Source organism: Triticum dicoccoides, chromosome 5B (assembly GCF_002162155.2).
Source record: "Triticum dicoccoides isolate Atlit2015 ecotype Zavitan chromosome 5B, WEW_v2.0, whole genome shotgun sequence".
NCBI lineage: Eukaryota > Viridiplantae > Streptophyta > Magnoliopsida > Poales > Poaceae > Triticum > Triticum dicoccoides.
The window spans coordinates 503,183,707-503,196,607 of record NC_041389.1 but is presented as its reverse complement, the minus strand read 5'-3'; positions in this window follow the sequence as shown (position 1 = coordinate 503,196,607).

The following is a 12,901-nucleotide window of genomic DNA, read 5'->3' as shown; positions in this document are numbered from 1 at the left end:
TGGCTTCTCCGTCCTCTTGTGCTGAATCTTGCTGGAGGGGGTTGTCTTCGGCACTGTCTGGGGTATTATTATCTCCGGTGCCGGAATCTCCATTCTTGCTGTGGCGGGATTTAGAGCGGCGCCGCTGACGCCGGCGCTTGGGCTGTTTCTTGGAGGGGTCATCCTCTGTTGTTCCTTCGCCATTCCCATCCTTTGGGATATCCACCATGTATATGTCATATGATGAGGTGGCTTTCCAGTGCCTAGTAGGCGCTGGTTCTTGGTCGTCTCTGGCATCGTCGTCCATACCGTCGATGTCTTCGGAGTCGAAGTCTAGCATGTCGGTTAGATCGTCGACAGTGGATACTAAGTGGGTAGTGGGTGGGCTTTGAATTTCTTCATTGTCCGCATCCCAACTGTCCTGACCGCAGTCCGGCCAGGGCTCTCCTGATAACGAGAGATACTTTAGCGAACTCAAGATGTCGCCGAAAGGTGAGTGTTGAAAGATGTCCGCAGCGGGGTGAACTCAATGATCGGCGCCCAATCGGATTCGATTGGAGGGGGCGCGGGAGGTTCGGAGTCCGGCGAGGAGTCCGGCGCCTCGGAGTCACGAGCTTCACGTCAGTATTCGGCTCCATCGCCGTAGAGGTTGCAGCCCCCGAGGCGGTGTCTAGCCACCCGTCCTCGATCTGTGCAGCCGGCTCCGAATTGAGGGTCGGAGCGGACTCATATGCGGCCTCCAGGGCACTGTCCGGTTGCAGAGCTAAATCATGCCCATCGTGACAGTGCAGCGCGCTCGGCTGTGGCTCAGATCCATCGAAGATCAAGTCTCCGTGGATGTCAGCCGTGAAGTTCAAACTTCCAAATCTGACCTGACGGCCAGGGGCGTACCTTTCGATCTGCTCCAGATAGCCAAGCGAATTGGCCCGCAGTGCAAAGCCGCCGAATACGAAGATCTGTCCGGGGAGAAAGGTCTCACCCTGGACTGCGTCGTTGTTGATGATCGAAGAAGCCATCGAGCCTATCGGTGACGACACAGAGGAACTCTCAATGAAAGCACCAATGTCGGTGTCAAAACCGGCGGATCTCGGGTAGGGGATCCCGAACTGTGCGTCTAGGCGGATGGTAACAGGAGACAAGGGACACAATGTTTTACCCAGGTTCGGGCCGTCTTGATGGAGGTAAAACCCTACGTCCTGCTTGATTGATATTGATGATGTGGGTATTACAAGAGTAGATCTACCACGAGATCAAGGAGGCTAAACCCTAGAAGCTAGCCTATGGTATGATTGTTGTTCGTCCTATGGACTAAAGCCATCCGGTTTATATAGACACCGGAGAGGGCTAGGGTTACACAGAGTCGGTTAGAATAGTAGGAGATCTACATATCCGTATTGCCAAGCTTGCCTTCCACGCCAAGGAAAGTCCCATCCGGACACGGGACGAAGTCTTCAATCTTGTATCTTCATAGTCTTGGAGTCCGGCCGATGATGATAGTTCGGCTATCCGGATACCCCCTAGTCCAGGACTCCCTCAATAGTGTTTTAAACCGACGCATGTGTGAATATATATAACGGTGATACACATGGTGTGTTTATGAACATGTTATACTACATTTAATATATTTTATCTCTACTCTTATAAAAAACGGAGTTGTTGATGATGGTGTGCCTGCCATCCTGCATTATAGGCCGTCCGATTTATATCTGGTGGATAGCAAGGAAACTATGATGGTTGAAGTTGGCAACAATCATGATTGTAGATTCTTATTGAAATAGAGAAATAGATTCAAATTTAGTTCGAATTGCAGTGGTAGTATAGACATTTGGAATGCACTAAAATGTTGGTATGAGTAGGTTACATGCATTATACAACAAGCGAAAAAATTTAACCGGACATAACATGGATTCATACTCCCTCCTTCCATCTATATAGGGTGTAATGAGATTTTTAAGACCGCCTTTGACTATTGACAAGATTAATAGTACATGACATGCACAATGTGAAAATTATATCATTGAAAGAACCTTTCACAGACAAAGTTAACGGTGTGCTTTGTGTAAGTTGCATGTCATATATCATTGCTCTAATATTTGGTCAAAGTTAGCATCGAAAAACGCATTAGGCCCTATATAGATGGAAGGAGGGAGTAGCTTTGAATAGCATTTGTATAGTAAAACGGGGCAAGACTCTCTCTTTGTGTGGTGTGAATAGTTTTATTTTTTCGTTTTCTTTTTGGTTGAGGGAAGTGCGAATTGATTTGGTACGTACAAGTACAATATTACTACACGTTAGGCTTGTCCCTAAAATTCAACCCGCGTCTTGTTATATCCCGAAAATTCAGATATCGTGCTCCCAAAACTAGCGCCATCACAACGCGCGTGAAAACTCCCTCCAGCTGCCAAATCCCGACACGTGAAATCCCCCTTCTAACCCTGAGCCGAAAGGGCCGCTAGTTCAAATCAGTGGGGGGTACTTTTGTAACACAACCTACATTTTGGACAAGTGCGTCCCTAAGTCATGCTTCACCCCCTCCCATCGCCCCCTTTTCGCCATTCGAAATCCCAGGCCGCCATAACCTCTCCGCTCCAGCCACGAAACCCCACCCTCCTCCGTCCTCCACGTCACCGCTGCCCAGCCGGAACCTCTTCCCTGACGATGTCGTCCACCGCAATAGCTCAACGTCCCTCGTCCACCTCCCTAGATGAAGATCTGTCGTCCATCTCGTCGTCCAGCCGGTTCAGCCACCCCGTCCTCCACCTCCAAGGAGCTGCTCCGACGATCGCCTCGTCTATCGCGGCTGCTCCATCCCCACAACGCCGCCTTAACCTGCTCCACCGGAACCGCAGCATCCTCACCGACTCCTCGGACGAAGCCGAGGCCTACTCGGCGCCACCAAAGAGGTTGTACACTCATCGCATCGCACCTTCTCCTTAACTCGACCTCCCGGCGCCGACGGTGCTCCATCCTGCACCCCCATGGAGCGGCTACCTTGAAGCCGGCGCTGCGGGCGACATCTCCATGGCGGCTCTCCCCCAGTGTGAGGCCCCTTCGGCGGCGACGTCCATACCAGCCGGATCTGATGCTGCTGCTCCAGCTCTCGCTCGCTCACGCTGCTGCTGCTGCTCCGGCTCTCGCTCGATCGCTCGCTCGCTTAGCTGATGCTGATGCTCTCCCCCTCGCTCGTGTTGCTGCTCTGCTCCGATTAAGCCACACTTCAGTCGACTGAATCGACTTTTGGGTCAGTCGATTTTCAGGGGTTGGGGGGCTCATCGGAGTTAAGGAAGAACCACCCACAGCGGGGACAGGGGCTCGCCGGAGAGGTACCCCACTATCTATCTTAGGGTTAAGGGTGGGGGCAGGGGGCCTAGAGGGCTGGCCGGGGCGGCGGTGGCGAGTTGTTTCGGGGCAGCGAGGCGGCGCTCGGGCCAGCGGTTCGGCCGGTGGTGGCTGGCGGCTTAGGGGTGCAGGTTGAAGATGAACTGCAGGCCCTCCCTAAACTACATGTCAAGTGCCTCTCTGCTACCATTGCATTCAGTTTCGACAGTAGCATTCAGATTCCACAGTAAATTTCAGTTTCGACAGTTAAGTTCAGAGTCAATAGTTTTTACCTCATCTGTTGTAGTTAGGTGGTTTTTGGTGATGTTAATTTTACATCCATTTTACATCATCTATTGGAGATGCTATTAGAATCCCACTTGAGATTGGCGATGTCTGTCTTGTGCTGCTTCAGCCTTGACGTCTTACGGCTCATCGAAGCTGCTCCAACGACAGAACAATCCATCACAACAGAGCAGTGCCCTGGACGCCGTCTACAGATTCCTCAGATCTTCCTCCACACCTCCGACAGCCACCTCTGCCTCAACTGCTTCAGCGACCAACCCAATGATGCTGAGGTCGACACGGCTACGGCAAAGAGGTTGTACACTTGTTGCATCACTTATTACTATACATTCACGTCGATCCATTAGGGCTATTTTGGTTCAACGGAAAAACGTTGATCCACTGGTTGTTACCATCACTCTAAATTTTTGCATGCTCTCCTTACATAATCTCACCATATTTTTTTCGTATGCATGTCATATTGTACACAGTCATGCTGAACTTGTAGAGAAAAGGAGAAGAGTTTTGCGCGGCAATACAATGTCATGCAGACATCGCTCCATGGTGGGTTCAATGGCAAACCCTCCCCACCCCTCTTCAGATTGTAATCCAGAGGAAGATATCTGTTCTGAGGCGTATTCAGATGCCGCTGACCACTCCTATTTACCCCCCAAGGTGTTTGATCTACCTTGTCATGATGATGTTAGTCATATCATGCATATGTTGCCTTGCAGTGCCTACTTTTGACATCACATATGTCATCTGCTTAGTTTAGACATGTTCTATAATGCCACCTGTTTAGTTTCTATATCATATATGGGAATTATGCAGTCTCATGTCTTTTAGCCAGCCATAATATATGTGAAATGTGCAATGCCATCCTGTTTAACCAGGCATCATATATTTAAATGATATCTTGCCCATCCTTTTCTTCATTACATTTCCATTTGTCGACAATGTTTGTACATTAAACTACTCTTCCTGTGAATCAGCCATTTGGGTGGGAGAAGGAAAAACCTGGAGTGAAAACAAGGCCTTCAGAGCAGACAGTGCTACCTGTCGAAGCAGATCTCTTGTTGGGTCCCGATAGCTCCTCAGAGATGGATTCAGGGACAGATGACCAGTCCAATTCCCCCACTGAGGTGTATGCTCTAACTTGGCACGGTTATATTGCTCATATCATGCATACGGTGTCTTGCATTGCATAGTTTAGACATCATATACACAATATTCAACACCATGTTCTTAGTTCATACATCATATCGAATGCCCTTTGTTTAGCATATAAATCACATATGTGAATTAAATGATGCGATCCTGATTACTTAGATAACATGTAGGTGAATTATGTCATGCGATCTTGTTTAGTTATTCATCATATCTTTGAATTATGTTATGCTATGCTATCCAGTTTAGATAGACATCATATATGTGAAATTATGTCATGCTATCCGTTCTAGTTAAATAATATACATGTCAAGTATTTTATGCCCTCTTTTTTCCACACTATCTATTGCATATGTCTCTCATACAATGTCTGTACATTCAACTATGTTTCCCGTTTATCAGCCATTTGAATTGGAGCGGGTGATGCCAGTATTTAGCGGAATAAAAACACGGTCTTCAAATAAATAGTGCTACCTCTTGGTGGAGATAGCACCCCGGTTGTACATGCACAAGAACCATCCCTACCACACATAACCCAAACTCTCGCAGATTGTACCCCTACTGCGATGGACAGAGAACCAGCTTCACCTAATCTAACCCCAACCCTAGCCGATAGTAACCCAATTCCTGTTGACACAGCACCATCTCCACCACAGAGCTCCCAAACAAGAGCAGTTAGTAAGGCAGCTCCAGTGCCCAAAGGGCCAGTACTATCACGGCGAACCCCAACTCCACCAGTTAGTATGCCTATTCCTGTGGAGGAAGCACAACCAGCCAGTCGTAGTTTAGCATCTATCGCATTTGATGTTGTTAAATTGTATGTGCGTATCTTCCCATCTTGGAGATATTATACTGAAGATGAAGGAAAATGCCAGTTGCAGGTGTTTGTCCAGGAGTTATGTGTAAGTAATGTTATTCATGGCAATTACTTTGCTTCGTCCCATACATCCTACCTCCATGATGGTTATAATACAGCAAAATTTCCCATTTTTCTCTACAGAGAAGGACCGATTTGGAAACTCGGGATGAGGTAACCTGTGCTAACACCTCTGCTATCTTCAAGAATGCTTGGTGGCAGTATCAGAATTACCTGAAGAAAATGTACTTCATCGGCAAAGAAACTCATCAAATTCCCTTACGTTCTCCTGAGACACATTTACTGGACGATGACTGGGAACGCCTTGTTCTGTACTGGTCCCGAACCAAGAATGTGGTAAGGTCTATGAGCTCATTTTCTATTTTTAAGTATTTTATTCTTGCGTCTTACTGTACTTTGTTCATGTAGAACAAGTGCCTAAACCTGAAGAACAACTGTTCTAATTTAAGATTCCATTGCTATCATAGTTCAAAAAAGCGCTAGGCGTTAATTGTGCATTTTGCCACCGCCTTGCGCTTTACTGACCAAAGCGCATGCTTATGCACAGTTATGCATAGATTATGCGTAGTTATACGCAATGCGTTTTGCCAACGCCTAGAGCCTAGGCGCGCCTTTTTTAACTATGATTGCTTTGCTCTTGTATCACTGTATTTACTCATACAAACTTATTTTTAAGTTAAAGGATCTAATCGAAACTCCAATGGCACATCAGGTATGTTCACGCATATTTCTTTAACAGGTTTGCTCTTATCAATAGCTCTGTTGATTTCAATTTCAATTGTGTAAACAGTTGACTTTCATATCATGCACATTACTAGCATCACAACAGAGCCAATAGTGTTGTTACATGTAGACCCGTGGTACCCATCTGAAATCTTGTTGTGCCGTGTAGTTTCCCACGCTTTGTATTCTTTCATTGCTGCTTTATCTTGCACTGATATGATTTGAATCGTGTCTCTATTTTGATTCGGCAAGACAATGCAGTGACCATAGGATATAGATATATGTTTATTTGATGCTTTTATTATGTACTAGTACTTGGCAATAGAAGACTTGGTAGTTTAATCCTGTCCACCTTACTAATGAACTGGTTCACCAAAATGAGTTTCATATACTAGTACATGCTAAACTTGTTATGTGTCTGCTTGTTTCTTCTTTTAGAATGCTGACAGAATATTGGGGAAGAGTGCCTTATTAAGCAATGGTAAAGGAAGTAATGCAGATAAGGTTCAGGATAGTGACACATCCTTGTTGGTCTCCAACAAAGCTGATAAAACAGCTAAGGAAGACTATCTTGAAGACAGCGAGACAACCCCAAAGTCATGTCTTGGTTTAGTATTCGAGTTACTGGCCACTACCGCATGCACAAGCTATTCAAACTCACTGTCTGAATCAGTTTGGTTTCTTGAGTCTCATTTACAAGCTGAAAGACATCAATCAGTTGTGCTGCGACAAGAAGCGAAAGGACTGCGGAAGTCCTTGGAGCATTCAGATGCATACTTTCTGGTGCAACAGCAAGCGTTGGAGGATTTTAGCGCCAAATAGGACAAAGCTAATCAGCTTGCTAAGCTTATTGCCAGCATGGTGGATACCCAGGATAACGTTTCTTGAGCTCTTCTGAAGTTGTTTCAGTTATGCTCTTGTTTTGCTGCCGCGTTTATTTGCACTGGTGGCCAATTTTGACGGCCAGTATATGTAATATGCTGCTTTGTTCCCTATATTTGCACTGGTGGCGAACTTTGATGCCCAGTGGATGTAATATGTGTAATAGCGGTAATAGGCTAGCCTTAATTGCTTGCTTATTTATTTCCTTATTGTCTTGTTTAGTTGTTTGCTTGTAGTCACTGCAGTTCTTTTTCTGTGTTTTTCTAGTGTCCACAATAGCCTATTTTTGGTAACTAGGCCAAAATAATCATGGCAACACACGGACTATTGTAACCATGGGCCTCCTGCAGGCCGTATGATCCATGGGCCTTCGTCCGGCTGTAGGATCCATTGGCCTTCTATACGGGCCGTAGGATCCATCGGCCTTCTATACGGGCCTTAGGGTCCATGGGCCTTCTACGGGCCGTAGGGTCCATGGGTGTTCTACGAGCCATACGATCCATGGGCCTTCTACGGGCCGTACTATCCATGGGCCTCATACGGGCCGTAGGATCCATGGGCCTTCTACGGGGCGTATCATCATTTCGCCAATCATGGGCCGTACTATTCATGGACCATAACGGGCCGTTAATAGGCCGTATTTGATAACTCTATGAAAACAGCCCAACGGGTTTTTTTGACATGAAAACGGCCCAACGTATTAACGGTCCACAAACGGGCCGACTGTAACGACGGGCTGAATTTGGCCCACAAGCAGAAAATGACAGTAACGGGCCGTATGTAACCGAATGCTCCAAATGAGCCCAAGAATCAATGGGCCCTGAGAAGGCCGAAAGATAACTTGGGCTGGAAACGGCCCAATGGAATAACGGGCCGTTAATGGGTATAAAGTGATACACTGTTCATTACGGGCCAGTTTCACCACGGGCCGTTAATGGGCCAAGAGTTACAAAGGTCCTCATATGGGCCGAAAGAAGTCATGGGCCACACATGGGCCGGAAGTTAAAATGGGTTGAATCATATTGGACGGCTCAGTTGACGCTACTAGGCCTAATTCGGATAGGGTGTAACGGGTCATGGGTTAGCGGGCTATAAATGGGCTATATGCGAACAGGCCGTTAACAGGCTTTCCGTGGGCCGGGCCGCCACCTTTTGACCAAGTCAAACGGGTCGGCCTTTTCACAGGAATGGGCCTCTGTTGGGTCGTGCCACGTGTCGCCGTATCATAGGTGACTTTGGTCCAATGAACGGATGAGATCTGTCCCAACGGTGAGCCGACACGTGTTTCCTCCAGCCAATGATGATTTTACACGTGGAAAATCCCCATTGGTCGGGGCTGTTAACGGGTTATCGGAGCCAAAACCCGACCTGATAGCTTAACGGCGTTCTGTTACGGTGGATGCCACGTGTCGGTCACCCTTGACGAAAGCACTTCTGTGACGCGCGATTTATCGTCATGGAAGTGGACACTTCCGTGATGATAATTTTGGTAATGTCATGGAACACTTCTATGACAGCACGGGTATGACTATCTTGATTCTGTCATAAAATCGTCATGGATGTACATGCATGACAAAAAAACGTGACCTACTGTGACAAACACGTATCATCACGGAAGTGTTTTTTTTGTAGTGAAAAGATCCATCAATGTGTCCGGTTGTACACCAGATAGTCCCGGGCTATTTATGTTGGTCTCCTTAGGAGCCAAGGACCCCAGACTTCGGGCGGCCGAAGAATTACCTTCTGGCCTTTGCGGATCATGAGAAATCCTCCGCGACGACACCTCAGGGTTGTCCGTCTCATGAGGCGGGGAAGCAGGGGGAGGCGTTTCGCTCTCCATCATCTTCGGAAGAAGATCTCCTGAAGACAAACTTTGTTGAGAAGGCCTATGAGCCGGACTGCAAAACATATGTCTCGATTATTATTCTTAGAGAAAAAGCAAGATATATTTATCAAAGTGCCTTTGTTCACTTACGGCTCGGTTGATGGCTGGCCCCCTTGCGGGCGCTGTGCGGTAAGGACGCCCTCCGGGCCAGGGCCCCTTGGCGAAGGTTTCTTCCCTCGTTTGGAAACCTCTGTTTCCAAATCTTCTGGGGCGCCCCTTTTCTTCCCGTGAGGAGAGGAGATTCTAGATTCACCTCCACGATCTCCCTCCTTCGCAGAGGCACTAATTCCCCCGGTTTGGATGTGTAACGTATGAAGCCCGCTTTCGGCTTCTCTATTCCCCCCCTCATCTTCTCCTGATGGCACTTGATAGGGTGCGCGAGCCAGCATCCTGGTTAGTACAGGATCCGGCGAGCCTTCGGGAAGAGGGGCCGAACACCTGATCCTCTCCGTCTTTCTTATCCAGTCCTGGCCGAGGGTAGTTTTTCAGAATAATGTTGTGAAAAATATAAAGACAGTATGTTCGGTCGTGGAGTTACTTACTTGGGTATCTGGACGGTTGTAGTTGAGACCCGCATCCTCGGTGGTGCCCTGACACTTTATTCGTGATCCGAAGAATAAACGATACATCCCTTCGAGCGTCACGCCGAAGAAGTGTTGAATAGTTCGCGGTCCTTTCGGGTTGAACTCCCACATACGGAGAGATCGACGTTGGCATGGCAGGACCCAACAAACTAGCATTACCTGAATTACTTTGACGAGACTAACATCCCTCTTGAGGAGATCTCGGATGTGGCTTTGCAATGTCAGCACGTCATTTACTGGCCCCCAGTCCAGCCCTTTGTTGACCCCATGACGCCAGTTGGGGCGGAGGGCCCGGGCGGAGGGCCCGGGCGGAAGGCTAGGGCGGCTGCCCGCTTTGTACCTCGGGGTGCTGTGATGTAGAACCACTCCCGTTGCCATAAGTCGGACACCTCTAGGAAGGAGCCCTTTGGCCATAGGGTGTCGGCACCTTTGCTTATTATAGCACCTCCGCACTCCACGTGTCGCCCGTCGATCATCTTCGGCTTCACATTAAAGGTCTTGAGCCATAAGCCGAAGTGTGGGGTAATGCAGAGGAAGGCCTCACACACGACGATAAACGACGAGATGTGAAGGATATAATTTGGAGCTAGATCATGGAAATCTAGCCCGTAATAGAACATGAGCCCTCTTACGAAGGGATCTAGACTAAAGCCTAGCCCTCGGAGGAAGTGGGAAACAAATACAACGCTCTCGTTGGGTTCGGGAGTGGGGATAACCTGCCCTTGAGCAGGTAGCCTGTGGGGGATTTCGGCGGTGAGATACCTAGCCTCCCTAAGCTTCTTGATGTCCTCCTCTGTAATAGAAGAGGCCATATACCGGCCTTGAAGGTTGGATCCGGACATGGTTGAAGATCCGGAGCGCTTAACCTGAGCCTTGGGTGTTGGAACTCGAGGTAGGGGAAGGGAGGGATCGGGCGTAGAAAAAAAAGGACAGGTCTGGACCTCTTTATAAAGAGGGTGAATATCAAGCGTCCTCCGCATGGCCGTTTGGAACTTGCCTAAAACCGAGGAGTCATACTAACAGCACGATTGGGTTACCCGCACCCGTATTGATGAGAATCACATGATAAGGGGGACACGATCTCTGCTTCGACAAGACGTACCAATAAAACCGCCTCGCAATATGTGTAGTAGCAGGCTGGGGAAAAATGGTTCGTATAATAACTGGGCCATGGCGTGATGTCACACTGTGAGAAGTTGTTAGCAGATTAGATTTGTGGAATATTGTATTCTCTATGATGGTATGTGGAATTTGTTTTGCAGAGCCGGACACGATCTTCATGTTCAAGATCTTCTATGGAGTATTCAGAGAAGGAACCCGCCTTGCAATGCCGAAGACAATCTGCGCGCCGGACTCATTGTCATTGAAGCCTGGTTCAGGGGCTACTGAGGGAGTCCTGGATTAGGGGGTCCTCGGATAGCCGAACTATGTACTTGTGTCGGACTGTTGGACTATGAAGATACAAGATTGAAGACTTTGTCTGGTGTCCGGGTGGGACTCTCCTTTGCGTGGAAGGCAAGCTTGGCAATTCAGATATGTAGATCTCCTTCTCTGTAACCGACCCTGTGTAACCCTAGCCCCCTCCGGTGTCTATATAAACTGGAGGGTCTAGTCCGTAGGACAACAACAATCATAATCATAGGCTAGCTTCTAGGGTTTAGCCTCTACGATCTCATGGTAGATCAACTCTTGTAATACTCATATCATCAAGATCAATCAAGTAGGAAGTAGGGTATTACCTCCATAGAGAGGGCCCGAACCTGGGTAAACATTGTGTCCCCCGCCTCTTGTTACCATTAGCCTTAGACGCACAGTTCGGGACCCCCTACCCGAGATCCGCTGGTTTTGACACCGATAGTGCATGCCAATGATCATCACCCGGGTTGGACATGAACCTACTCAGATTGCTCACAGCAAAAGAGATATCTGGTCTTGTAGCGCTAGCTAAGTACATGAGTGAACCAAAAATTTGAGAGTATCTTAATTGATCTCTCGTTTCTTTCTTGTTCTTTCTGAGTGTCACACTGGGATCATAAGGTGTTGGAGAAGGCTTTCTATCCATAAAACTGAATCGGTTCAAGACCTTCTCAACATAGTGAGATTGTGTTAACATAATTCCACCATCATCCTTAATAAGTTTGATGTTTAGAATTACATCGGCTTCTCCCAGATCTTTCATGTCAAAACTTTTTGATAGAAAAGACTTGACCTCATTAATTACATTAATGTTTGTACCAAAGATCAGTATGTCGTCCACATACAAACATAATATGACACTGTTGCCCCCACCATGGCGATAGTAAACACACCTATCAGCCTCGTTAATAACAAATCCTGCAAAAGTCAGAGTTCTTTCAAACTTCTCATGCCATTGCTTAGGTGCCTGTTTCAGACCATACAAAGATTTTAACAACTTTCACACCTTTCTCTCTTCACCCTTTACCACAAACCCGTCAGGCTGATCCATATAGATTTCCTCTTCCAACTCTCCATTGAGAAAAGTTGTCTTTACATCCATTTGATGAATGATAAGACCATAAGAGGCAGCCAAGGAAAGTAACACTCGAATGGTGGTCATTCTAGCAACGGGTGAATAGGTGTCAAAGTAATCTTCGCCTTCTTTCTGAGTGTATCCCTTGCCCACTAGCCACGCCTTGTACTTATCAATAGTACCATCAGGCTTTAGCTTATTTTTGAACACCCACTTACAGCCCACAGGTTTACAACCATATGGTCTATCAGTTAGTTCCCAAGTTCCATTAGAAAGAATTGAGTTCATCTCATTATGAACAGCTTCTTTCCAATCATCTACATCCGGAGATGCATATGCTTCTGCAATCGTCTTGGGTGTGTCGTCCACAAGGTATACAATGAAATCATCACCAAAGGATTTTGCAATCCTTTGTCTCTTGTTCCTTATAGAAACTTCATTGTTATCCTTCTCAATGACTTCCTCATGTGATTGTTCGAAATATTCATCAGTTGTACTAGATTCAAGAATTATCTTAGAAGAAAATCTAGCAATGCTATGCATATCTTTCATAGGAAATATGTTCTCAAAAATGTTGCATCATGAGATTCCATTATAGTATCAGCATGCATATCAGGTACTTCAGATTTTACCACTAAAAACCTATAAGCAATGCTCCGTTGAGCATACCCTAGAAAGACACAATCCACTGTCTTTGGTCCAAGTTTGCG